This window comes from Pagrus major, chromosome 13, assembly GCF_040436345.1.
Source record: "Pagrus major chromosome 13, Pma_NU_1.0".
Taxonomy (NCBI): domain Eukaryota; kingdom Metazoa; phylum Chordata; class Actinopteri; order Spariformes; family Sparidae; genus Pagrus; species Pagrus major.
In genome coordinates, this window is record NC_133227.1 from 29,225,015 (window position 1) to 29,249,912 (window position 24,898).

The 24,898-nt window shown below is 41.7% G+C and overlaps 1 protein-coding gene across 4 annotated transcripts in view; it reads right to left on the bottom strand.

Moving 5' to 3' along the window:
* Positions 1 to 24,898, bottom strand: part of dbn1 (drebrin 1) — a 116,254-nt gene that overhangs the window by 61,940 nt on the left and 29,416 nt on the right. The gene's annotated exons all lie outside the window — the stretch shown is intronic.

The following is a 24,898-nucleotide window of genomic DNA, read 5'->3' on the forward strand; positions in this document are numbered from 1 at the left end:
AGCTGATTCCTTACATTAAGGAACATTTTAGTTTTCTGAATATGCAAAGTCATCCTGCAACGTCGACCTCAGTCCAGCAAAGTCAAAGCTGTTGTTTGGATTTTTCCCCGCAAGCAGTCAGAAGCTCTGTAAGTGCTCCTGTCATTGATCTATAACAGGCTGAACACACTGAATTATTTATTTATTTTATAGGCTGCAGACGACCTGTAACAGCCCGTGTTAGCTGGAAAGACACATCATATAGTCTTACATCGTCCAGGTTCAAATTTAATAACAATATCACTGAAAATGGACACTACCTACCCCTATTTGCATGAAAATACTTGCATGAAATACTTGTTTCGGATGACCAGGAAACCTTTTATTAAGATGATTAATTTTTTGTTTTCATGTGTTAAATATTTAATTATGCAAATGATGGTATCTAATTAAATATGCACTAACTTGCGGACGCGTCATGAACAGAAATGTGAACTGAAATAAAGACTATAATGTGTATTTTGGACGTTTTCTTTCCACTCGTCTGTTATCGAAGCGAAATAGACCAAAATCTGAGAACTTCACCTGTAGCGTCCTCAATAAGACCGATGAAACTCTCTTATCTCGGCCCCACAACGTCACCACATAATGGAAAAATGAGTATTTTAGTCCTATTGTAGATTGGAGGCTGTCATCAGACAGTGTGGCGGTGCTCCATGCCAGGACGCCACATGGGGTCCCAACATGCTGTTTTCCCTGCAGACAGATGGCCACTCTCTGTTCCTTCCAGAGGACAGAGGGCCGGCTCCTGTTTGTTTTCTTTCTTTACGTCTGTGACTGTTGACAGTGAGGAAGAGGAGAGGGCAGCTGCTGGCCAGAGTCCAACCTGACGGGATCCTGCATCATCTGCTTCAGCGCTCGGACGCGTCTTTGCAAGTCAATAAGTCGACTGTGGATTTTCCTTTTTTCCTTTCTGAGACTGTGGCCTGTCATTTGCAGAGTCATAATAATTAAATATTCAAGCTGAGTGGCTCTCTCTGTCGCTATCTTATCAATTTTTTATCGCAGCAGGTCAATGCTGCAGTGTTTCTGCCTTCAAAGAGCGAGTTCCCCCTCTGATTCTGCTCCTGCAGGAGCCTCGCCTCCAGTATGTTTTATAAATGCGACAAAAGAGTGGATGTGTGGCCACTGCATAGTGAAGCATGGACAACAGAGTGCATTCACGCGTCAGAAGAGGCATGGAGGCTAATGTGGCTGTATGTTAAGGCCACGCTAACATCATATGTGCTGTCACATTATCATCAACACGCTGTTTAAAGTGTTTAAATTAATGTTTCTGCTCGTCAGCACTTCAGTAAGCGGCGTGTCGCTGCCACAGAAGTCATCTCTTCATCGGCGTCTGTAAAAGCTTGTTAACGTTGCTGCATCACCGGTACGAACGGATCTAAATGAGCTCAGAACCAGAGGAGTCCGTCCACAGGTCAGAGACCCGGGAGTGGAAGATAACAGGACAGAAACTGATCAACAGCAAAAGAAAAACATTCATGACTGAAGTTTCAGACTTTAACTCACCGATCAACCAACAAACTATCAAACCGTGACATTAATTATAACCGATCATGACTCATCATCAAGTCACTTTTACTCTATTTTGCTAAATCTACTTTAATCAGGACTCCAGACTGACTTTTTACACTGAAATAATACATGTCAAGTGAACTTCTTATCACACTATGTGCAGTAAACAGGAAACAAGGTGCAGATGAATGTTTTCTTTTCATTTAAATCACACGGAACAAGAAAGTTCAGCAACCTTGACTGTTTGAAAGTCAAGTTAGAAAAGAGCTGATGTTTAAAATGCTTGACAAACAAAAATAAATAAATGTAAATACTACTGGAATATTCTAAAAACCATTCATTTATGTTTATACAATTATTTTTCTGACATTGTTTAGTCAGATTTTTGGGTGCAGGCGCAACCAAAATAGTCGCAGCCAGTAGCCCCGTTTATACTTCATATTTAACTTTTTTCTTTCTCGGAAGTTTTCTGAGTTTTTGGCACATAGTTACTCTTTATAAAAGGTCAACACACACACACACACACACACACACACACACTCCAAAACATTTTAATGTCCAGTTTTTGGTGTCGAACAAGCCATCGAACGTCCAAATCAAGTCTTACTTCTTCATTTTTCTAACTTTAGACAGACGTTACAGCAAGTCTCAGCTCTGGTACTGGTAATGGGTAGCATCAGCAGCAATGACAGCAAGAGTAGTGTTAGTAGTGGAGTCATAGCAGCATAATAACCAGCTGTTGTCGTATCAGTAGAGTGCAGTTAGTTGTACTGTAGCGCAAGAAGAAAGCTTAACAGCAGGAGTAGTACTGTGGAAGTGAAAGTAGTGGCAGCAGTTGTTGTGTAACAGTGATATCAGTGTTTGTGTTGCAGGAGAATAAAATCCTTAAAATCTTTAACTCGTCCTTGTGTGCGTGTGAAACAGTTTGTTAAGACACCGTATACCTGATGAGAAACTTTCCATGAACTCTAGTGTCACTTAAGGTGAGACAATTTATCTTAAACCAAGAGAAAAACTAATGGAAACCACTCCGACTGTAATCATGGAGTCACATTTACGTCAGATAAAAGCATCGCTTAAGAAGATAAAGTGCATCCAGAGCTGCGGTGTTTAAAAGTATTACGGCGAGGTCACACAGTGTGAGGGACATTTAAAATAATGTCTGGCTTAAATGAACACATAATAACATCAGGTCTGCAGTCCTGCTTCCTGAAAGAGAACAACACGTCTATAAAAAACAAGCTCCCGAAGCTTCAGTAACCCAAGAACAAAAGTAAAGTTGTCTAAAAGATCTTGTTTCCTCCAGAGGGGATTATCCGAGCTTTCCGACCACATTACAGCTGTTTTCTGTTAGTTTACACGCTGATGCAACTCTGCTGAAACGAGGATACGAGGGTGAAGTGGATGTTGGGGAGGTTATCGAGGACAAACTGCGTGTCACAGTTTACAGTACAGTTGTTTTACAGGTCATGGACACTGATGACTTTGGATGAAAACCAGTCACTTCGTTATGAGGAAAAGACTCAAATCACAAACAGAGAGACGGACTGTTCCAGAGAGTGTTTCAACACTTGTAAGCAAAGGAGGCGGCTGCCGAGCCGAGCCAGAGACCAGTGTTCAAGATGGCGTCTCAACAGTTATGAATGGGAAACCACTGAAGCGCTCTTCGATACGACATCTCAACACTTTTAAGAAGGAAACCACTGGATATTTTTGAATTTTTAAGTACTCACAGTGCTCTTCTGCTTTCCACCAACTAACCGCGAAAAGTGTCCGTTTATAAACCGACAAGAGAGTGTTGCAAAATGATGACATGTTGGTGTGAAGCCAACAGTTTCAGCCTTTCTCTTCCAGGTGTCCACTAGAATAAAAATTATACACCAACAAATCAATGCAAATGTCTACATAGTGGTTTCATGGTAGCTTTCTCCTTAAAGACATATTTGCTCCGTCTTCTCCCGGTGCTATTAATAGCTGCCTGTGAACATAGCTGGGATTTTAGCTCAATAGCTTGAGTGATTTGTAAGGGTAATATTAAAAAACTGCATATTTCTTGTGTTTGTAGGTCTGTCTGGAGGCTGAAAATAGATCCTCTCTTCCTCTCTCACACACTCTTTTCTCTTTTGCTTCTCTTGTGCAGTTTTTAGGATATCTTGAATTTCCCAGATGTGTTTCCAGCTGTACAGATGTGATTTCACGGGCCTGGTATGTTACTGTAAGAGTGATAAAGAAAATGTTTTCCAACAGTGGGAATCAAAGTACGTTTGATGATCACTGACGGATTTAATGCACAGTGTACTGTCATGTATGATATTTAACAGATCTTCATAAATCACTTGTTTAAAATGGCCTCTCTGTGATTTTATCTGCTTTATTATTGCGTTTTTTTACTCTCTTATGTGTATGGCTTTAGCTGCTTTAGCTTGTTTTATTTCCTTTGTGTTTTATTTGGTTTTGTAAAGCACTTTGTAATCGTGTTTTGAAGGTGCTATATAAATAAAGTTTAATTTAAAATATCTTTAAATGTAGAACAACACACTGCATTTGTTTTAATTTATGTGGACCAGCTCCAAACGTGGGGTTAAAGAGTTTAAAACAGGTCTCAGCAGTACAGATGGTCTCTAGAGACAGCAGTAGAAACAGCAGAAAGGACAGCAGTAGAGACAGCAGTAGAGACAGCAGTAGAGACAGCAGAAGAGACAGCAGTAGAGGCAGCAGAAAGGACAGCAGTGGAGACAGCAGAAGAGACAGCAGTAGAGACAGCAGTCGAGACAGCAGAAGAGACAGCAGTCGAGGCAGCAGAAGAGACAGAAGTATGAACAGCAGTAGAGGCAGCAGTATGAACAGCAGTAGAGGCAGCAGTAGAGACAGCAGTAGAGACAGCAGTAGAGGCAGCAGTAGAGACAGCAGAAGGACAGCAGTAGAGGCAGCAGTAGAGACAGCAGAAGGACAGCAGTAGAGACAGCAGTAGAGGCAGCAGTAGAGACAGCAGTGGAGGCAGCAGTAGAGACAGCAGTAGAGACAGCAGTAGAGGCAGCAGTAGAGACAGCAGTAGAAGCAGCAGTAGAGACAGCAGAAGAGACAGCAGTAGAAGCAGCAGTAGAAGCAGCAGTAGAGACAGCAGAAGAGACAGCAGTAGAAGCAGCAGTAGAGGCAGCAGTAGAGACAGCAGAAGGACAGCAGTAGAGGCAGCAGTAGAGACAGCAGAAGGACAGCAGTCGAGGCAGCAGTAGAGACAGCAGTAGAGACAGCAGTAGAGGCAGCAGTAGAGGCAGCAGAAGGACAGCAGTAGAGGCAGCAGAAGAGACAGCAGTAGAGACAGCAGTAGAGGCAGCAGTAGAGACAGCAGTAGAGGCAGCAGTATGAACAGCAGTAGAGGCGGTAGTATGAACAGCAGTAGAGACAGCAGTAGAGGCAGCAGTATGAACAGCAGTAGAGACAGCAGTAGAGACAGCAGTAGAGACAGCAGAAGAGACAGCAGTAGAGGCAGCAGTCGAGGCAGCAGTATGAACAGCAGTAGAAAGCATCAGGCTGCAGGGTTTCTCTTGGCCTACTTCTTGAGCTCTGACCCTGCTGATACGGTGACGAGCACATGTTGGTGTTTCTGCAGCAGCGAGCATCAAAGACGCTTCAGATCAGGAGATCTCGGAGGTCTGGAGCAGAGCGATAAGGCGGGCGGAGAGCTCGGTGTCATCATGCTGCTCTGATGCCGGCCGGAGAGTTTGATTTGGATTGTTTCTGATTTGTTTTGTTGGTTCTCTGTTGTCTTTTCCTCTCCTGTGTCTGTTTGTTGAAGCCAAACAGTCGGCCCCGCTCAGCTCCGTGAAATATACAACGTGTTGTTTCTGTTTTGTGTAAAGCATCACAGCAGCTTGAATTAGAGCTGACGGTTTAATAGGTTTGTCTCCTGGCAGAGCGAGGAGGAGATGGATGGATAGATTTGGCCCTCTCCTGTTCTACTCAGTCACTCCGATTCCCAGCCTTTTATTCATAAATGTGTCACGCTGACTCAATCGAAAAGCTCCTCAAGCGTGACATACAATACACACACACACATATATTACACACAGAAACCACAAATCACACCCTTCCCCCATAAACACACAGCACATGCTGCTCTGTATGTCCGACGTGATCTCACACAGAGCTGACTGCTGCTGACCAACAGTTAATATCAACATTATTTTACATTTTTACGTCGGTAAATCCCAATCCCAAAGTCATTTTAATTATTTAAACGTGAACTTTGTCAGCTAAGTACTGAGATTTTTTCAGTTATCGTCGACTCCATATCACCCCGTCTTGATTATCGTCTCTATATTCAGCACTAAATCGACTTCAGTCGGTCCAAAATGTAGCTGCAAGGCTTTTAAAAGTGAGAGAACACATTACCCCAATTTTACTTTTCCTTTATTGGCTTCTCATTGCTTCAGAATATAGTTCAGAATTCCATTAATCTCTTATAAGGCATTTAATGGATTCTGGCTCTGAGGTATGTTTCTGACCTATAAAAGACTTCCCACCTTACATGGGATCTGTAAGAAGGTTCACAAAGCAGACTGTGTTAATCTGGTTCATCGAGGATGAGACAGCAGTATCAAACCAATCAACAGAATTAATGTTGGCAGTTTCTTTAGGTCCGATTTCATTCTGTGCTATTAGTCTGGTTAGGTTCAGGACCGAAAACCACTTGGTGAGGAAAACATCACGTTTTTGCTTGAAGTACCCGGTTTTGTCGGCACACGGCTGGAAAAATGTCTCGACATCGCGTTAAAAATATCCACTGGTTTCACTCTTACAAATGTTGAAACACCAGCTGAACACCACCGTCCCCTCCACCTCCTGACATGTCATCAGACTACGTACCTTTAACGTGAACATGGTATAGCACAGTCAGTATGGTACGTATGACACGTACAGATTTGAACTTATCCATGATCTGCAGCAACGTGAAATGCCAATTTTATTCTGCTGACTTGTCCGTCTGTATTATATTGTGTTTATTTTGACTCAATCTCACATATATTGTCCTGCTGCACCACATGAGGATTAATCCACCGCGCAATATAGTCCCAACAAATGGATCATTTCCCTTTTTCTACAAAATTGTATTAAATAAAACAGACAACGTTACCTAATAAGAAGTCGGTGTAAACATTACAATGTCAACTTCATACACTTGACAGGTTTCCTTCTACACATTTTAGTCGGCATTTTTAAAAGTATCAGTAGTGAAACAGTTCACTGCTCTTCAGAGTTTGTTTGACATTGAAAAAGCTTCTTCATGTTTTTTCGACAAAACTGTTTTCAAGACAACTTTCTCAACACAAAGCAGCAGTACAAGACAGCTGCCTGGAAAAAAGTCGTGCTGCAACGAGTAGTCGATTGCAAGAAAATTAGCACACCGATGAATCATTTCAGTCATTTTCAAGATAAAATGTCGGTTTTGCTGGTTCCAGCTTCTCAAATATGATGATTTGCTTCTTTTCTCTGTCAAATATGACGGTTAATGAAGAGTCTTTGTGTTTTGGACTGTTGGTTGGACAAAAGGAAGCTGACTAACTGATCAATCATGAAGATAATCGTTAGTTGCAGCTCTAAATAAAAACAGATTTAATTGACAAAATGTTGATATACATGAAAAATAAGATTAAAGAGCAAGTAAATAGACTAAACATGTTTGTCAGTATCAGAACAGTATTGATACACTCGAATCCACTGCTGCTGAAAGTGTCCAGTAGGACGATATCGTGTGTTACATCCACAGAAAAGCTTTCATTAAGTGCAACTCTGCAATCTGTAGCTCTCTCTCTTCCTGTTCTTCTCCACCTCTCTCTACCTCCACCCCTCTCACATCCAATCAATAACTTTCACCGACTCGTTTGAGCGTTATTTATCCCCGAGGGGAAAATGGAGCCATCACAGAATCAAATGAAAGGATGAAGATAAAATGACATTACGTGGCAGCGTGGGGGGGGACACAGCGTTTGTCCTTCAGCTGAAGTGCCCCTGAGCAACGCGACGGTTCACCGCTGCCTTCACCCTGCCCTGTCATAGCGTTTCACCAGCGCCGCCGCGTCAATGCTGCTGACGTTATCTCGCGCATAAAAACACGAGGATTACTTTTGCTGACTGGAGGCGAAACGTCAACTTATAAAAGTAATGAGCCGCCAGACGAGTGAGATTAACAGACATCTTCAAATCAGCTGCTGTAGCAGAGAGCTGCTGTCTGCTAATCCCTCCAATCTGTGATTCCACCCTGATAATTAGATTAATGCTCTGCGCCTTCAGGCCTTCGCAACAAAACCACTGACAACCGCAGCCCCGAAACCAGCAGATACTCTGTTGATTTTCCATTTCATGATCATTTTCCCCTCTACTGCTTCATCTATTTGTTATTTTCCAACAGTGTTGTACAAAAATGTAAGTTGTAGTCCCTGCTCCACAAGAAAACACATTTTTTTATGGGGGAGTGTGGAGGATCTCAAGGGATCTCTTTTGGCAGATGGCAGCAGGGTGAGACATGAAAAATAAATACTACAGAGCCCGACCGATGTATCTCTTAGCTGGTATATGACAGATACATGGTGTCAGTGTATATGCTGACGATATCGGCCGATATGAAAATGTTTGGGTTTTAAAGAACACAGTGCAGAGAAAGATGCTTAGCTATTAAATTTATCGATGTCAGATATTTTTAGGTATCGGCCCCAAAAATTGCATATTGGTTGTGTTTCTTATCCTTATAATCTGTTTGTTTTCTTCTTTTTATACTGTTTTATTTATCATATGTTTGCATTTGTGTTTTGTATGTGTCAAATGAGCTACTGGATTTCTAAATTTCCCTCAGGATCAATAAAGTATCTACCTACCGACCTATCTATCTACTCTACCAATGATACATCTGACAAATATAACACACTACATGGTGTTATTTTGGAGTACTTTTTGCTGCTTTGCTGTCATTTTACTGTACTTTTACTGGCAGTGGCCGTCCACACAGTAGTCACATTACTTTTGTGTTTGTCTCCACACAAAGTAATCTGAACTTTTCGTGCCTTGAACTTCTCTTCAAAGAGCTCAAATGTTCTTTGAGCCTGTTGCTGTCAGAGAGTCTACCGTCGTCTGGAGAGCCGTAAAAATGAGGTGAATTAGTCCGCTGACGGTCATTACTGTTGCAGACTTTGTCCTCGACCCATCTGTCTTGCATGCCGTCTGCTGTAACTCCATGCTAATGTGTCAAAGCACAAAACAAGCTGCAGAGTTCGTCTTTTTTAAAGTGGTGGTGTAAATAAAATGCTGCGAGTACTTGAACAATCATAAATGTTCAGCGCTGCAAAACCCCAGAACATTATTTAAATTCCTAGTCCTCAATGTGACATAAAATATCTTAATACTAGTTTCCACCATGTCCTCCATCTAAACATGAGATTGCTCTTTATTTGCAAAGCAGGAGGGCTGAAGCATGAAGCACAGGGTAGTTCACATGTGACCGCTCACTTCTGGTAGTGTCCAGCAGTACTGGTGGGTCTGGATCTTCTCCCCTGTACCTGTAGCCGTAAACACACACCAACGCAGCCTCATTTTCATAAAACTGAGATATTTTCTGCGTGAACACCTGCTGAACAGACAAACAATCGGTCCTGTTTTTCTTTCAGCGTTTCTTTAATTGAAAGTCAAATCTGAAAATGTAGTTTTGCATATTTGGGTGCAGCGTTGGCACTTACCGACTTTTACCTTGTGTTTTTCTCAGGTACAACTCCAACTGGTTCTTAAAACTTACACATATTTTAACATATTAACTATGTTATGAGTGTGATATTTCTGGAAAGCAAACGGAAAATAAAGTTTCACTTCTTACACAATATATTTCCACCCTTTCTGTGTCACAGACTCACAGCAGACTGTTATAACTTTGCACCTTTGGCTCTCAGTGGGAGTCGGACAGAAATAGAGTGAAGTGTGGCAGCCTGATGCTCTGTTTACCTGCCCGTCACACTGGACCTGTTTGAAGGGATTTATCTGAGCTATGCACTGGTTTTTTTCCCCTTCAGGTGGCTTCATATGTCCCGGTGAGAAGGACATCAGTCCAACTCCTGTGGCACCGAACAGAGACGCTGAGCTAAAGGTTCAGTAGGAGGGAGAATATAAAGTGGACCAACTCAAGGGTTTATGAGAGGAACTCATGTTGACATCTGATAAGCAGCAGCTCTTCATGCTTGAAAAGACAAGTGGAAACAGATAAAGACCGGGCCGATGTCTTATTGAGCGACTTCTTGATGCATAAAAAAAACATGGACACAGCTGTCGTGTTCTGCAGGGACGACTGGCCAATCTACTGAACACCACTCCAAAAAACAGCCTCTCTACATTTTCCAATAAATCTGAGACTGACAAACTTCCATATCTCAAACTACTTCTGCAGCAGGTTCATCTGAAAACCTTTATACCTTTTGCCATCGATCCGATCAGCACCACGGTCGGCACCAATGCCACCGTCAGGCCGTGTGTCAGAACCAAAGGGGAGGGAAAACAACAATGGTGGCCGCTACAGACAAGACAGACGCAGCTTTTACAGAAACTCTTCTCAATATCTCCTGACATGATAGTTTTTTAAACCAGTATGTTGCCATGGCGGATACGTACGTCTCAAGTGATTGGTTCAGGAGAATCGAACGGAGAGCAGGGTTTGTGTCCTGTTGGGAACGTTTTGTGACACTGTTCACTGATTATTTCTGTTTCTGTCAGGGCACACCGGACGGGCCGTGACTTTGCCTCTCTATGACGTTAAAAACCGTGATTCATCAGTTGCAATGATGGTCCTGCAGCGACATTAATAACGATGTTCCAGGAACTACACCAACACGCCCACACTGAACAGAACCAATTCAGGATTCAGACCAAAGAAAATGAACGGTACGTATGATCACATCCTGCTTTTATCTGTGTGCCCGACCTCTTCTCTGCCTCCTTCTATAACCTTCTCCTTCTCTGTCTTTGTCCCTCTGGACCTCTTCAGAAACAGACACACAAAAGGCCTCTCGTTCTGTTCTGCTCCACCACATCCATTTTCAATTACAGGTACCGTCCTGCTGCAGGGTTATTTTTAGCCGGCACTGGATATCTATAGCTGCTATTCTGAGGCATCCGTCACAGATGCTGCTGCTGCTGCTGCTGCTGCTCCGTCACCTTCTCTATTATTTACATCTACATTTAAATGTGAGCCATTTCACTGATGCTCTAATCATCCAGCAGAAAAAGATTACTTTTTTTTTTTTTACTGTAGATGGAAAGCAACCATTCAGATGGTTTGAACAGAGGCAGAGCTGCTGAAAAACGCCTCTGTTCTCGTGATATCTGAGTGGTTATGTGGGAGTGAAGAGGTGTCGGTGCAGAAATAAGAGAAATTAGAGCTCAGGCAGATGGTTTTTACTTCAACATAGGGAGAGAAAGCAGGGAGATGTAGCAGGAGGGAATCAGTGGGGGAAAAGGTGAGGTGACAGGTGAGCAAACGAAAAATATTTCTGAAAAATACTCGTTTGGATGTTTTTCCTTCTCTGAAATCACCTGAAACAACCAGTGATGTATATGTGGCCCCATGTTTAGTGGACAGTATTCTTCTTCTACGTTACATGGCTGAAAGTATCATCAGTGTTGGGCGTGTTTAAAGGAGCAGATCCCTTCAGCAAGGATCCAAAAACTGGTGGAAAGAAAGAAAAACATAAAGACAGTGGCAGCAGAAGCATTTCAGCGAGGTCAACCAGAATTTTGCACCAAAATTCAAAAATCCTCACAGCGATAATAGCATCTGGTTTTCAGAAAACTCACCGGCTGTATAAAATATGGACAAAGCTTCCTGGTCTGACAAGTGAAGTCAGTGAGGAAGACCTGACCTGAATCCTGCATTATTTCTTGTGACCATTTTGTATTTTATGTAAGCTTAAGATCTGATTTATTACCTCACTCGACAGTTTCGCAATGAGTTTAGTCTTTTTCCACATGATGCTCATTCTGTGAATTAGCTCCCATGTCATGACGCTACAGCAGGATGTCCTCCTCAGCTCCACCGTCTCCTCCAAATACGGTCCGCTCTGGCTCCAAAAAAAAAAACAAGAGGGCGGCGGCTGTAATGCCTGACTCGAGCTTTCAAAACGCTTCCACTACCAATGGGTGACGCCACAGTGTGTTTACACTTGAGGAAGCTAAGCAAGCAAAAGCGCCGCACCACAGAGACTGAACTCATCCAATAATGATCCAAAAACAACTTGAGACAAATATCTGAGTCTATCCAACACAGCTCGACCTCTGACTTCCCTCCACCATCAGCCACCCAGCAACGGAACTGACTTCCTTCCTTAGTTATGGACACAGTCGTGTACAGAGAGTTTCTACGACAGTCCTGACTCTATAATCGGAAGAAATATTACATTAACCGACCAGAAGAAACATGAAGGGATCTGTTATCCCTCTGTGTTTGATAAAGCCTGAAATAAGTGACTTTCACTCTGCTCAGCAGGTCTTGGTATCAGGTTTTAGAGTCAATACTTGCAACCTATTTTCGTCTCCTCTCCGTCTGATATCCAACACCTGAATCTGAAACTGGCCTCTTCTAAAAACCATCAAGGATGTCCTTGTTTCACAATGATTTCGCAGCTTACAGACTTCAGTTTTCCAGTGAAGAAAGTTTAAATCTTTGAGATGATGAACTTGATAATGAAGTAAAACTCTTGTGTCTGAAAGCATCGACGTCGTGAAGGTCGTAATGAGGTTGATCAGATAACAGTTTCACTCCAGCAGAGACGAACAAAATGTTTGTGTTGACTTTTAAAATGCTGCAGATATCAGTTCATGCAGTGTGTGTGTGTGTGTGTGTGTGTGTGTGTGTGTGGATGCTGAGAGTCAGGCACAAACTGTACCAGAGTGCAGAGTAAGCTTCACATTTTACATAATAGCATTTTCCTGCGTGATGCTCCCGCGCTGCGCTTTGCCAAAAAAACATAATCCCTCAGTGTGGAGTGGGAGTTTCATGTGCCAACAAACTGAGGAGATGAAAAACCACCTTAAATGACAGAGAGGGAGCGACGAAGCTACTCTGTTTGAAATTTTAAAAACAGGTTTCATTACAGGATTTAAAAACTATTAAAAAACGAGGAGGGAGGAGTCGGCTGGTGGCGGTGAAACTGAGACAGCTCTTTAATTCATGGCCTCGCTTCTAATTTTCTGTACTTTCTTGTCTCAGCAGCTTTGAAGCTGAAGAGATTCAGGAAGAGATTCAGATCTCAGTGCTCATTTTTAATGTAACATCAATTATTAAAGAAGCGTATCACTCTGCTGCATGTTGAGTGTTGACTGTAAATGATGCAGCGGGTGAAGAAACACGTGAGGAGAGCCGGTCGCAAACCTGCTTACAGTTTTTCTGGTTTCATAATGTTAGCTGAAACTTGATCCGGTATGTTCTGAGAGAAAAAGGAAAATTCTGATAATCATTGATCAAGCTCTCCAAATTGAGCAGGTCTGAAACATACTCACTGATTAATTAGCGAGCACTGGGCGACAGTGACGAGAAATAAAACTGCCTTTAACAGAAAGAAACCTTCGAGCAGAGCCATCGATTGGTTGTAATTAAAATTCAGCCAAAAGTGCCGTCTTTAAAGTCCAGGTTAGCTAACTAGCTTAGCCGACATATGCTAATAATGTAAAGGTAGTTAGCATTCTGTAAACACTGTAAAACTCGAAACACAACTGATAGCAGGTACACTTTGTCTTCAACAGAGCAGGATGACTCTCCTTTATCTTACTTTATCTACTTAATTTAGCAATCTCCTGTTGCTCAGTCGTCTCCTGGAGTAGTGAGTGACGATGGAAATGATGATGCTCTTAAAAACTTCTTTCTTTGGCAAGTGACCATGGCGTTAGTGGGATAATGCCCCACGAGGTGTCCATAGTCAGAAATTAATGCACTCTGCGTCGTCCATTAATTCCCGATAACGGACACCTTGCCAGGCACTATTACGACTACAGCTTAGCTTAGCACACAGACTAGAAATGGGGGCAAACAGCTAGCTGGCTAGCTAGCAAAATCTGCCACCCAGCACTTCTAAAACTCACTGATACAAACATGTTATTTTTTTCTTTACTGTTTCACAGGGGTTATTAGATCAATAATAGTTCGGCACACAAACGTGAAGGTGGTATTGATCTTCTCTTCTAAATGTCAAATCATTTCTTGAAGCGTTGTATTTGTCAGCAGCAGGAGAAGAGGGCAGTGAAGGGTTAACACATGCAGGACTGATTGATATTTGTGAGGTTTTAAAATGTCACTACAGCAATCCTCTCTGTCTGCCAACACTGACGTTATCCCTCTCCGGTCTGTCCTTGTTTGGCTCTTGTTGGCTCAGTCCGGTCCAGTTCAGTCCAGAGAAACACTCAGTGAAGTAAAAATGCTGTCTGATCATTTCTGATGTGTGTAAAGGCCCATCACTGTAATTTGAGAATCAGAATCGGGGGACAGCATCGAGACACTGAAGGTCATTGATTCAGTTTTTGGCCTCAGCGCCTTGATTCCACTAAAAGGCGTCTTGGTGGACGAACAGAGCGCCGAAACGTCGGCTGAACAGGATGAAAGACGGATTGAAAGCTCCTGAGTCAGAGCCCTCGCAGTCACACATCCGTCTGTTTTAAGTCCGAGCCCGGCTGGACATTTGGTGCTGTCGACACTCGTCATCGCTGCTGCAGGAGGAAGTGACACGCTGACAGCTGAGGGACCCGGTGACCGGAGACAGATTCTGAGCAGTGACTTCGAGTTCGCTCTGAATACAAGAAGACGGCGCTGAGTGAGAGATCACAACTGTGGTGTGAAGATTATGACTTCATATTTTGTCATTGAAATTTCACAACGACTCAGAAAAGACTTGATTCATGAATTTATTGTGTTTTTATTGTTAATCCATCAGGCACTGATACCAGAATTTACTCATTTTACACATTTATTCTACACTTTTATCACCCTGTTGTGTTTTTGTTATTATTATTCTGATGTGATATGAAACCAACTGCCTTTAATAAGTTGTTAGGATCAACATGATGAGGAAATGTTCTTTATGAACATGTCTGATACTCGTTTGTAGAAACTAAGGGAGACATGTGGCTCAAGTCATTTGGTCCAAGTCTCAAGCAAGTCCTAAGTCATATTTTCTTGAGGAAGGCAAGTAAAGTCCCAAGTCAGGTCACCCCACCTCCAAAATACTGCAGTATCTGGTCTTTACAAAGACAAAAGGTAAAGTATTAGTAATATTATGACTGATATTATTGGCCAGTTTATCTAACATGTTCGAAATGTATGACAATTAATTGAATTTGTATTATAATTATTGATATTCAGTGAAATAAATGTAATCAAGCAAAAATAAATAACTCTAAAAAGCTAATTAATTATTCCTCCCCCCTTTTAAACAGTGCAATACTGACAGACAAACAAAAAAAGCTGAAAACAAAAAAAGGAATGAATGAAATCCATGTTGAGTCTCAAGTCATTCATGAAGTGTCGACAGTGACTTGACCTGCATCGCTAAACTCGAGCATTATTTAATGTTTAAATGCGTAGGTCAAACTTTGTGACGGTTCAGGAAAGATGGTAGTTTTTGCACAAGAAGATTTAAATGAAACCTCAATCTTTCCTTAACTGTAACCAACTAAACTTAACCACGAGGTACTCAGGTTGTGAACCCATCTCATGCTGCTAAAATCAATGCAGAGGACAAGATATTCTGACTTCAAGCTCCAAGAAACATTCGATCCTACACTTTCTGAGCTCCTGTAAAGCTCTGAAGCTTCATGATGGTTTTGTAACAGTTAGCTTAGCTTAAATCCTTTCAGCTTCCATATAGTATTTGTCTCTGACTGCAGCGCACAGCACAGTGTTGTGTAGCTGTGTAAAGTTGTCAGCCATAAGGAGAGAGAGGCAGCAGGGTTAGCTGTACCCTGCCAGCACCCAGATGGTCTGAGAAGGATGTGTGAAGCGTGAAAGTACGATGAAAGAAACAGAGGGAGGAATTATCTGTCTCTCTCTCTCTCTGGTTTCCTAGACAGTGCTGGTTCTGAACGCATCAAAGAGCCCAAAAATAATACAAAACTGTCTGACAAAAGGCAACTCAATTAACCACAGCTAAAAAAAAAAAGATTAAAATATTACAAACAAGTGGACAGAAGAGAAGGGGGGGTGTACAGAGCTGTGGATTACTCTCCTCCGGCTTGGACTGGACTTGTGTAACACAGCTATGTACATTGGGTCGTCATTATGCTCAAATAGCTGCGAGGCATCGAGCGTCAGGGGCTGATTTATTGGAAGCAAACAGCCGGAGAAAGCAGACCGCCGACTGTAAGGAGCTGCAGGCAGAAGATAACTTCCTCCGCACAGTGTGCGGGGAGAAGGAACATGAGCAGGGCTTCCACCCAGCTGTTTCTGCTTCTTGTTGTTGAATTGTGTAATGAACATTGACTGAGCTGCTGCAGCAGAAAACACCGAATACTAACACATCAGCGGATACTGACATGATCCTGCCCCGGTCACCAGTACAGCAGGTTAGCAGTTAACAGTTCTGACCCGCAGATACATCCAAGGTCGACACTCACATCGAACGTAGCATATCACAAACACATTATATGCTTATAAGTGGACTTTCACATCAGGAGGTGGAGGAGAAGGTGGTGGCATTATAACAAGCCAGCAAGGCTGCCAAATGGGCGACCGCAGTTCAGAATCTGTGGGGATATTTCAAGTCGTATTAGTGGCTCCCAAAAGCTGCTAATTTTCACGGGAAGTCACGTCTTTGTGGAGACGAACACCGGCTGTTTTTCGTGGGAAGTCGGAATATCTCCAGGTGTTTTTTGTGGTGGCCAAACCAGGTATTTTGAGCCAAACTATTATGTTTTCCTAACCCTAACCAAGTGGTTTTTGTGCCTAAACCTAACCAGAGCTTAGGTGTAAACTGAACCTAAACAAAGGTTCAGGTGAAACATATAGAAACATTCATTTTGCAGAAATGTGCTTAGCTAACATTTACTCTTGTGACTGGGTTGCATGATCAGAGGTGCAGCTTTGTTTGGCTGCAGAAACATCTTCCGACTGTTTTGTCTTAAATGAAAACTGACATGTGGTCTCACGGCCTTCAGGCTGGAGGTCATCACATTACCAGAGTCCTCACACAGTCCTGTCAGCCGCATTACATCAGCCATAATTAGAAAAGCAGCTACACAAATAATGCAACTTGTATCTGAAGTATTCAGCCAAACTGCATCTTCTATGGGCCAGACCGCAAAGTTGTAAACCAACCACTGGACAGCCGACATGATCTATAAACTATGGGATCAGAATTGGCAAACCATTGAACACAAACACCTTGATAAAGTTGCATTTTTGAACAAGCTGGATGGAAAAATATGTAAAGGAGAGTCAAATGTGGAGAGAAGAAATAAGAGAATAAGATGAGCTGAAGCAAAAGAGACGGCAGGAAGTGCTGCACTGCTTGTATCCAGGCAGAGGGAGAAAACCTGTGACAGAACTACCCACAATGCCCCTGTGGGCTCAGCTGCCACCCTCCCTCCTCTGAAACACACACACACACACACACACACACACCAATAAGGCAGAGTGCTTAACTCAGCAAACTGCAGGCCAAGCTGCGATCACTCATGTTTGTCTGTTGGCTCACCATCTTGTTTTTCTCTATTTTCTGTCTGTGCCGTTTCTCTTTGTTTGTGGTCACCGTGTTCACAGTTTCAAGATCATAAACACGGTGAGCAATAAATGTTATTATGTTAAACAGAATATTGTGTCCGAGGTCGGCGTTCGGGTGATGATGGAGCAAACCACCCTCCTGCAATCATGTTTGTCTCGTCAACCAACAGCCACGAACGAGGTCTTTACAATCAGCCCCAATGTAGCCTAACATAAAAATGAGTCAGATCATATGATTGGATTAAAAACACAATACTATATGTGGACAGAGGTGAGTACAGAAACCGAAGATAATCAAAAACTAATGAAATAACTGTCTACTGTTTTATTTTTAAAGCTTGGGTAATTGAAAAGTCCAGACTGAAAACTCTAAATCAAAAACTACAAACATCAACTCAGACATCATTTTTGCAACGTGACCTTGATCGTACAATGCTTTGGTTTCTCAAACACGACTTTGATTACCCGAACGTTAGATCAATGTCTTCAACGTGACTTTGGAAACTCGAAAATCTTTGGTGACTTGATCTGATCACCAAAATGTTAGATTAGGGACTTGAACATGACTCAGCAACCCAGAGTGGACTTTGGGGACTCGCACAACACTTTAGTTATCCATAAGTAAGATTATATGTAAGATTATATATACAGACCATCACCAGTATACTTTCAGAACCAACGGATCCACAGAGGATGCCATATCCACTGCCCTCCACTCAGTCTTCACACACCTTGAAAATATGGCTTTGGTGACTGTGACATGACTCGGAAATGGCTTTCCTGACTTGGGTTTTGGTCGCTTGCATAGGAATCTGGACACCAAAATGTTAGCTAAGGGACTTAAACATGATTTTGGTGACTTCGACAACACTTTAATCATGGGAAAATAAGATAATATATATATGGACCCTCATCAGTATGCTTTCAGAACCAACGGATCCACAGAGGATGCCATATCCACTGCCCTCCACTCAGTCTTCACACATCATGAGAATAACAACAGCTACATTAGATGATGTTTGTTCACTTCAGCTCAGCATTTAAAACAATCTCACCCATGAAGATGATTGAAAAACTTAAACACTTTGGGACTGAGTGACACACTCTGCAATTGGATATTGATTAGTGTAGATGACTTTGGCAACTCATAAATTGGACTTTGATGACTCAGACTATAGATAAGCGACTCGTATAATTGTTAACTATGACAGTTCATTGTATTGGGAACTTGAGACTTGACTCAGACTCAATCTTTTGTGTCTCGACCACAAAACTGACACGCTGTTTATTTAAAAGTCAACACATGTGACCAGTACATTGCATCAAACCCTCAAAGTGGCAGCTAATGCCTAACACCTGTTGTGGTTTTCTTGCTTTCCTGGCAGGACTTTCTGTTTCTTCCAGAACTATTTGTTGGTTGGATCCTTGCGGTATCATGTCGGCTGGTATTGGCTCTGAAATCAAAGTTTTGGTCTGGCAGCTGCGTTGCCGCTAGGAGCAGCAGAGGAAAGTGGTTAGTTGCTATCAGATAGACAAACTGCTCTGTGCTTCGCTTGACTTAAAACCACATGGAAACAAAACTGGGCCACTGGGAGCAAGCAAGCTCACGAGTCAGGAACAGTATGGACAGGAATCCAGAGCGAGGAGGAACGTGAAGGGTTTCACTGTATACAGTTCAAACTGTGAAGTGATGTCTGAATGTTCTGCTCAATAACACTGACGTTGTACTGCAGGACTGCGGCTCATTTTTTATTAAAGACATAGCCAGAGATATTATTCCAGTGCTGAAGGACCAAAAACACACAACTGCAGCATTTTTCTATTTCTCATTCGAACTCAAGGTACCAAGTGAGTGTCAGGATCCTCAGGCTTGTAATAAAACAGAAAAACAATGCAGGCAGGTGTAAGGTCCAGTTCTGACTGCAGGCAAACACCGTTTTTGTAGTAATGCCAAGTCCTGAGTTGTATAAGCAGTGCCAACTCCAAATAAATGCTGTCCATCTTTATTCAGTTTGTTCTGTTCTCCTACATTATCACCCAAAAGACAAACTCCTAGCCTTTTTATAATGTTGTTTAAATGTCTGTAATGTGGTGGATGTATGTATTATGTATTTTATGTCTCAAAGTGAAAGGAGTTGCTCATAGAAATGAACTCACAGAGAATTATCACCTAACTCTATGGGCTGTTTTATCCTCTCTCAGCTCATTGTTTTGGCTTTCTACGCTCCTGTTTTGAGTCAGTCTCACAGCTCACATTAACTTCAACAAGGAAGCAGCTGTTTTTTTTTTTGCAAAAAAGGTCTGATAGCAACTGTCTGCTGAACACAGTGGAGCATATAGTGACTAAAGACGCAAATACTTTGTCAGGAGTTGGTGGAGACCAAACTCGAGCGTAAAAGGAAGTCAATATGTGACTCACATTCATCAGGTGGATACGACTGGCAGTCGGGAACCAAATTGTCCAATTCATCAGAATCGCATGGCTCCGAGCTAAGCAATTTAATGATGCCATTGCCAAATGATGATGTCACACTCGTTGCGTCTACACTGCTGGAGACTGCTACAGGAAGCAGTCATGGCAGTGAGGAAGAAACACTTTGCTACAGCTTTTTGTTGCTTGATACAAAAGGAAAACATAAACCGTTCTCATTTTCCATAATCTAATCTACAAGAGAAGTCTGATATTACATGATTTAGTCTGATTTAAGGGTTCTTGGATGACTCGTTGAAATTCAGGCTCTGCATGCGCAGTAAACCACAACCATTCTTGCAGGGCCTGGTTGTTTGATAGAAAGCACCTCCCTACAAAAACCCGGATCGTTCTACAGTGGTTAATTCTTTCCAAACAGAGTTATTCAAGTCATCTGGAGGAAATTCTCTTTTATTCTTATCACAATATAGCAGAAAGCCAAAATAGAGCAATATCAGTTTTTTTTCCAATATCGTGTAGCCTTTGTCCAAAGGGTGGCTTCATTTCATGAAGAAAGATGACAACAGTGCTGGTAATGTCTGTAAAATGATAATCTGATCACATGCATGCTTTTTCTGCTCTACTTCTACACTGTATTCAGACTCTGATAAAACCTGTTGAGGCCTGTGTTTTTTGTCCACAATGAAAACTATCAAAAAAGGACAGACAGAAAAGCAGAATCGATAAAGGCAACGGTATCAAATAAGTCCAAACACGACTCCAAATTAAAGCAAATGTTGCTCTGTCTCTGCTGAATGCGTAAATAAGAAACGTTTTGCTAACTTTATATGGTCATCATGTCAGTGTTGTGTTTTCAGCTTGTTCTGGTGTGCACGAGGGGGCAAAGAAATCTATTGATAATGTTATATATAAAGATACAGATTCTCTAAAATCCACTAAATTATAGACTGAAAGCCAGGTTCAAAAGTGTAGTCAAGAGAAGATTACCACTTAAAGGATATGTTTGATTGATTGATTGATACCTCTGCCAATCAATCCAAGATAACTGCCACTTTTCTGTCCTACCTCTGCTCCACCTACACACATGTGCCCAGAACTGGATTTTGTGGCTTCAGTAAATGACAATGATGAAGTTCTGAATCCAAACATCATCTCAAAAACATACCTCCAAGTGTTTTTATTGTACTGATTATATTCTGAATCCAGCATTTACCTTTTTATTCCCCTCCCTGACAATAACAAACAACCGGAGACATTTTGTCTTCATGGTTTTTTTTTAAAAATAGTTTTTGCTGTCTTGTCAGCTGTGAGGAGTGACAAGAAATGGTAATCTGTTAAATAAAGCTCCTCTCAGTCTCCTGTCCTCTGGGGCTCAGAGCCGAAGCCTTCACCCCTGCTGGGACCGGGCATGTACAGCCAAATCTTACGCTGCAGACACGCTCCTGCCATCCAAATCCCTGTTTAATACCAGGACATAACGGACTAATGGAGAGGGGGTGAGGAGGGAGAAAGAGACCGACTCCCCTCAACACACACAAAGCCAGTGTGCAGTGAGCCTTTGGCAGGACACCTGAAAAATCCCCTTCACATCAAACAGTGCTGCAGACAAAGGAGCACAACTGCACCACATCATCTCTCTGAGGAGGCCATGTGAGGAAACGCCTTATTAGTCTTTTGATATCACAGTATCACAGACATTTTACATTTTATTAGACTACTAGACAGTTTGTTGTGAGCATCAGCTTGGATGTCAGAAACCTGTCCTCAGGATTTGTCCAATATTTTCTGGCATTTTGTGGACTCGTCTCACCCGTCTCGCTTCCCAGTGTCGTTGGCATCGGCTCAAGCTCTCCCCAACCCTCTAAAGGATAAGCTGGTATAGCTAACGGATGTATGGATGGACCTTTAGAGGATTACTTGATTTTTACTTTCAGTTACACATTTGTATTTCTATGTTTATCAAAGCACAATGCATGTGTACAAATGGATGACCACAGAAACAGAAACTTTTTTCGCTCACATGTATAAAGAGGGGTGGGAGGAAGTGGCCATTGTTCTTACTTGTTATAAAAAAGAAAGAAGATTACTCAAGTAATAAAAAGAGCATAATAGTTCATGCTAAGCAAAAATGGTTGCTTCCTAGCTGGCTTCATTTGCAGTTTTTCAAACTATTCCTCAAAAGAAATACATCAGTAAACTGTAATACTACTGTGGCATCTGTCCTCACCAAGAAATCAACAGCACTGGTCATTAAAATCACCTGTGTTTAGGTTACAGTAGCAAAGTAGTAGGTAGTGTTATGTTCCTGAACTTTCGCCAAAATGGGAGGAAATCAGAGCTGCTTGTTGCAAACAGTCAACATTGGGTAATTTTTAAGGTTGCAACTAACGTTAATTTAAGTTTTCATCATTGCTTCATTACAGATTCATCTTGTGATTTTTCTCTCAATTAATCATTTGGTCTGTGAAATGTTAAAAAATGGTGAAGACATTGGCCTTCACAATCTCTCATCATGTCGTGTCTCAATCAGTCTAAAACCTTGATATTTAATTTATTGTCATATACAACAAAGAAAAACTGCAAACTTGAGGAGCTGGAACTAGAAAATGTTTGGTATTTTTGCTTTGAAAAAAATGACAATTAATTTTCTGAGGATAAAATAAGCGATTAGTCGACTAATCTTTACAGTTCTAGTTTAGACCATTAGGACGATACGTCATTTAACTTGCGTATGAAAAAACTCACTGCTGGTGTGTCACTATACAATGGCATTATATGTTAAACAATATAAACAACTATGTTGTTTAATACTTGTTTATTTTAGGTAGATAAAGTCTGACTTTTTGCAGATGATACTCTTCTTTCTCTTAGAGACGCAGTGGACATTGATGCTCAGTGATCATTTTTGTTCAGTTTTTCTTTTCCTGCCACATTTAACCATATGAAAATAATGCATCACTACCATCCATGTGGATCCACATTAATTGATATAATATGCATTTAAAACTGTGGGAAATTGATCCTTTGGTTAGCACAGGGTTCACGTCATTAAAATAGATTTTAAAATAAAGCTCTTATGATCGTCTGTAAAAAAAAAAAAAGTTTAAAATGCATCGCACAGTTTGTGTTCTAACTACTGATGTGTTGATCTGGGATGAGTTGCCTGCAGCTGAATTCACCAAGAGGGAAACAGGGAGCCTTCAAAGGCTCAAAACAATAGAATGGACCATCAAACACCATCGCAGTGCAAAAACACACTTACACTGCTGCACATGCATGCACACACCAGGTGCGTTTGAACTTGTGTAGTGTGTGTACGTGTACTCGAGCACACAACAGCACCATTTCATCCATCCTCTCCTCCTGTGTGTGTTTAGCTCGTCCACCTGAGGCATCGGGAAAACACTGAACAGCGATTCCCACTTTCTCTGCACTCTCAGTCTACAGGGAGGGAAAATTATCACCCTGCAGGCACATAATAATATTATTTTTCTGTTTTATCCAGGCTTTGTTTTATCGTCTGTAAAATATGTTCAATATGAAATCAAACATCAACGTGAGGATTCATTTCAATAACTAAATGTTAAATTTTAGTTTTCATCTTGTCAATCACAATGAAACGGCAAAATCTCTTCTTCCCTGATCTCTTTCAGCTCATCTTTAATTTACAGCAGAGACAGACAGACACGAGGACCGGCAGACATTCAGGGGATCAGCTGTCTGGATGCACAAAGAGGCAAAAACAAATCAGGGCCATGTTTCCTCTCCAAGAGACAGAATAAGCTAAATCATGCAGATTCAGTCTCGTCAACAAACTGGAGGGCAAACTGGCGCTTGTGTGCCCCACATAACAAACTGAATAACCTCCTGTCTCCTGGAAATTACACGTGGATACTTCTAATCTGTTTTACCATGTATTTTTTGGGAAAAGATAATTACTGCCTGGGTTGGCAACTCTTTATTTAATTGAGTGATGGAGGTTTTTTGTTTATGTGCTGCATGTAAACAGCGCAGAGGAGGTTGCGGTCAATGGTGGGCAACCAAAGTGTAGGACACCGGAGACCGTGGGTTCACATCCTGTCCAAGTATTACATTTTGCAAAAATGATGAGGACCCAAACCACCACGACAGGCAGGTTATTGCAAAAAGTGAGCTTTAATGATAAGCTGATAGTCCAAAGTCCAATATCCAAAATGCAGGCAACAAAACTGACAAAAAAGGCGGGGGCAAATCCAAAAACAACAAAGACAACTAAATGAAGTACAAAGCAGGATGAGCTTGGGGAATACAGGCAGGATTGCAAAAACAAGATGGCAGAAAATGCATGAAGCATTCACCGGGAACAAAACAGACAAACTGGCAAAGACTAAAATTAACAAATGAAAAACAGGTGTACACAGAAAAAGAGGGGAAAGAGACAAAAACAGGTGGGAAGTCACAACAAGACACATGAGAATAAATTCTACAAAATAAAACAGGAAACATCTAAACTGAAAACCAAAATCATGACATGAAGGAAACACTGCCATGTCATGCCTTGTGCTGCTGAGTCACTGTCGACTTTAGACTTGAGATAAACCAAAATAATGATCTTTCTCAAACCTTAACTATGTGCTTGTGTGCCTGAATGTAACCATAAAGAAAAGCTTTATCATGAACAAATTACTGCAATCACAGATATTATAGGAAAACAAAATATATTGTCAGTGAACATTTTGCCAACCCGGTCCCCATTAATGTTAGCCAAGTATGTTTCTGCAAAACCACAGATAAATTTAAACTTAACATCTATTTATGTTGCGACTTCACGTCTGTTTAGGTTGAATTTTCTATGTCTCTCCTGTCACAACGCTGTGTTTATCACTCTGGTCAGGTTTAGGCACTTGGTTATTGTCAGGAAAACATCATGGTTTGGCTTAAAATACCTGTTTTGGTCACCACAAACACTGGAGATGGTCCCAGACGTTAACACCCAGATTTAATCGTATCAAAAACGGCTGGAAGTGTCGCCACAGACTACAACTGCAATTGCCCGTTTTGCGGCCTTGTCGCTCGTAATATCAGACCACTACCTCGACTACTGTGCAAACATTTTGGTTATCGGAGTTAAAATTAGAGTTTAAAATGTGGGAAAGTATTTGGGAACGCTGGTGCGAGCGACTCTGAGTTCTGAC